This window comes from Etheostoma spectabile, chromosome 13 (assembly GCF_008692095.1).
Source record: "Etheostoma spectabile isolate EspeVRDwgs_2016 chromosome 13, UIUC_Espe_1.0, whole genome shotgun sequence".
NCBI lineage: Eukaryota > Metazoa > Chordata > Actinopteri > Perciformes > Percidae > Etheostoma > Etheostoma spectabile.
In genome coordinates this window covers 4,114,805-4,119,416 of record NC_045745.1, presented here as the reverse complement: position 1 = coordinate 4,119,416, position 4,612 = coordinate 4,114,805, and positions in this window count along the sequence as shown.

Genomic DNA, 4,612 nt, shown 5'->3' with positions numbered 1-4,612 from the left:
ATCGCTGTTCAACGCTTATTCTTACAACGAAACCCGGGCTCTCCGCCAACCGCAGTCTCGTAAAAGTCAGAGAGAAACGTTGGAGTTGGAGTTGGAGCTATCGGTTCTGCGTCTTTAAAACAGTCTGTCGCATATGTGTCCTTCCACCTTCCTCTCTTTCTGAGTAACTGTCAGTTGATTTCAACTTGACGGCTTTCTGACCATCTTCAACCTCCCACACACACAAACAGCAGCCGTAACGTTACGTGCCTGTGCGCACCGTGAGCGTGAGGGATGCGGATAACAAGTTTGCTACTACGCTGAAAAGTTTCGAGACTTCCTGTATTGAGACGTGCTGCCTTCAAGTGCTGCTCGGCCAAATTGGGTCTATATAGTTTTTTACAACAATCAAATCAAGTGCCTTGTTGTAGCCTATGTTTTATATGAATCTTTAATTAAAAACAATAAATGTTCTATTTCGTATAGGCTTCGCCCTACGCTATTACTCATAGAAATCATACGCATATACTCATAGAATCTGGAGTTACAATTAAAAAAAAAGGAGAAAAAAATCTAATAAAATCAATGCAACACACCTCATTTAACCCCCCTGTTGTCCTGGGGTCAAATTTGACCCCTTTGAAAATATATCTATCTGAAATATGAGTTTCTTTTTAACCAAATTACCCAAAAAAATGGATTGGTCCAGTTTCCAACGCTCTATACAAATACAATTGATCACCTTCATTCCTATAACTCATCTGTACGTTTCTCTGATCTTAACTAATAGTCAAAACGATTCATAATTTCTGCTTTTTTAACTCAAACATTAGGTACAATTCTTTATAAATGAGGGTTAATGACCATCAATTCTAAAAAGTAGTGTAAAACTAGTAAGGTGGTGTTAGTGAAAACCCCAAAAAAGTCTGAAAAAGGGACAAAAATGACAATTTTTTGTCCGTTTTTGACCCGAGAGGACAACACAAGGGTTTAAAGCTGATGTGTTTGGCTTTGGTTACCATTTAGAAATCAACCACAGAGTTAGGGACATAGACTGTTAATATTTATATCAATATCAATAATCAATATACAGTATAAACAGACATAGTTAGGGCCTACTTTCTGCTAGATAACCAGGGTGACAAAGTGTGTTATAGGCTTGGTCAAATTTAGCAAAAGTAATATTAAAATAGTTAAGATAAAGCAATAAAAACACAACAAATGATTAGAGGGAATGTAGCAACACACTATTTTGCTATGATAGTAATATCACAACGTTCTATCATCAAATGTTCACACTGCTTAATATGTCCAGATAAATATATAATAACACCTGAGTGGCCTACCACAGACTATTCCCTGTCATGCGTGATGGTAAGAATTCCGACAGCACTTGAATGTGACAAGAACTACTGAAGTTTTTACTCATCAAATCTTTTTTTTTTTTAAAGTTCACATTGTGAATTTGAAGTCCCAGTTATTTATATGTTTACAAAAAAAGGAGATGAAATGGTGGATTGGTATCTAAGTCATATAGACTAAGTTTTGGCTCCGAAAATAGGTGAATATTTTAAGCTATTCAAAAAGAATAGGTTAATAGTAGAACAGACTTATTGGATAGTGTGTGTCTTCACTGATCGGCTGGGTTTACCTGATTCCTCTATGTTTCTATTGTACTGCTCATTCATTTCTATTGACTGGTAACACATTGCACAATGACATTTCTTTGACATATTTGATATGATTCTCATGATATCCAGTGAACAGCAAAGGCGGTAACAAAGAGAAACCCAGGCTGATGGAGCCTACTGTATTGGGTTCACATCGGTCCATTTGGGAGTCTGTTCCATTATCTCACTTACTGTCTTAACAGCATGGGCAGGCAGTTCCCATAGATACCAGTAGTGAGGATCCAACTTGCATTATTGTAAGACAGAACTGTACTGTAAAAAAGGATGATACTGGGACTAGAGCTTGTCTGACACCATGTCTTCTGGTCTCCAGCTGGTGGTTTGACATAAAGGAAGGGGAAAATGTGCAATTTTTTTAGCAGGCTACGTGCATCAGGCCTCAAATAAAACCCTCTGCCGGCACCACAATCTTGCTTTTTTTTGGTTGATATGCTATGTTACATAGATAGATAGATAGATAGATAGATAGATAGATAGATAGATAGATAGCTAGATAGATAGATAGATCCATACATTCATACATTCATACATTCATACATTCATACATACATACTTTATTCGTCCTGAAGAAAATTTTGAGCATCCTGTAGCAAGACAACCATAACACAACAAACACATACAGTATGTCACAAATACATAAGAATAAAAATAAATATCACTCACAGAAATGCAATGACCGCGATAAGGTGAGACACTCAGGTAGACTGTGTGTAATAATGACGCAAAAGTGAAAAAGTGAACAGTGCAGTAGATCATTCATCACTGGGTAATAATCCTTGGGGGAAAAATGTGACACTTGCTAAAAATTAATTTTACCCACTTGATTTGTGGCACACCGGCTAGATACTTTACATAAACATTTTTTAAAATTCAGCAATACAATTAATTTTGTTATGTCTCACTTTGAAAATGTGGATCATTGTGATTTCCATGAATGGGGATTAATGAAAGGAGTAAAATCCAGCCAATTTCATTTCAGCAGGATACATGCACTGATACAAGTTTGATAAGCAGCCAAGCAAGAAACTGCCAGTAAAATAAAGTTGTAATGCTATACAACAGTGGAGAAAGTTTCCGCCACGGACAGTGAACTATAAGGGAGGGTGGAGGCAGAGACGGACGCTAGGTATTTTCAAGTGCCTGTATGGATCCCTGCCCAGAACGGAAAGCTCATTCTCCTAAAAGCTTCCAGTATCCAGATGAAATCATTGATCAGCACCCGTTGCGGGCCTCAGAGCCCCGATTGGGTTACTGTAATGAATAGATGGGAAAGGCCCAGACCAGCCTGGAGACATGAAACCGAAATACTAATCACAAGCCTGACATGAAGTAGCAGAAAATGTCTGAACTTTTTTTGGTAATCTCCAGGGTTCTCACGGTCAGTTTGTGGAATGCAGAAGTGTCTGTGACAATGCTCAGTAAAAAGATAATGACATGGCTGTGGAGTGGAGCTGGCAGACCGCATTCTTTACACCTCCTGATCTTGCTGATTGTATTGTCATCCAGCCCTTCATACAACAAAAAAGAACCCATCTTTAAGTGCTTTGCCACACCTCTCGACCTACTTCATTCCCATTTAATTTCAGATGTTCTGGGCGCCTGTGATGTTGAATGGGACTGACATGCAACCAGTAGTGTGAGGCATATAACAACAGGATGACAGACATGAACACATCTCCACTGATGCGGTTATTGTGCATGGATAAGACCTGGGTGTGTGTGTGTATTTCAGGTGTGTAGTGTGTAGTGATTGCTAACAAAACAGAGTGTAAATTGTAATTTAATTTAAATTAATTTAATTTAATGAACTAACTTTTTGGCTAACTTTTGAACCTTTTTTTAACTAACTTTTTTAACCTAATTTAATTGAATTTAATTAACTTTTTAACCACCTTTTTAACTTTTTTAATTTAATTTCATTTAAAATAAATTAATAACTTATAAATAAAAAATATAAAAATTAGTTACTCTGAAATGATCACTGTCAACATGTGTGTGTGTGTCTTCTATACACACTTAACATTATATTTGCAACATACTGTATACAGTACATACACAAGGTCTCAGTAACAGGTTACTACACAGTGTTTACAAAGCAGTGTCACACTAAAAAATGACTTGAAAAAAAAGTAAGCTGCAGGATTTCCAATTTTTTTGTAAAATTAGTATCTATTTAAATAAATGAAGCCATCAAATTTCTTATGAATACTCAATATATCTTTTCATTCAATGAAACTTCTCCCTAATGGCTCTATGAAGAGTTTTAATATGGTATTTTCTTGAAATACTTCCAACAAAATGAATGTGTGCAACTCTCTGTTCTTTCAAATCAAGTCTTTTCTTTTTGATGCTGTCTTTCTTTAAAAAATAGTGAATTCCTATACTGCACTGTAACTTTTATTTGTGTATTTTATATCTGTCTTATTCTATTTTAGTTGTTTTTTTAACTGCTCTTGCATGTTTTATGTAAAGCACTTTGAATTGCCTTGTTGCTGAAATGTGCTGTACTAGTAAAATCTGCCAAGCCTTGCCTAGTATATTTGTGGGTCTATGGTTGTGGGACAAGGAAAGTAAAGGGCAGGGTAAATCTCTTGAATGGCAGCGTGCTGGCTATAATGTATAGACATGCTCTGCAGGCCATGAGCCAAAGATCCAGCTTTGACGGTCTGGAACTGGCTACTCCAGTTTCATCCATGCTGCAGCAGAGTGCACCGTGGAGAGATCTACTCCGGCAGACAACAGAGAGACTGGAAGAGTATAAATACCTTGGTTCAACCATAGATCACAAGCTGACCGTTAACAGTCACACCGACTACATCTTCGAGACATGTCAACACCACCTGTACTTCCTTCAGACGCTCCGACGACTGCAGGTCAACGAGTCAACACTCCAGTCGTTTCACAACTGTGTCATTCAGGGGGGGGGGGCTGGGTGGAAACTC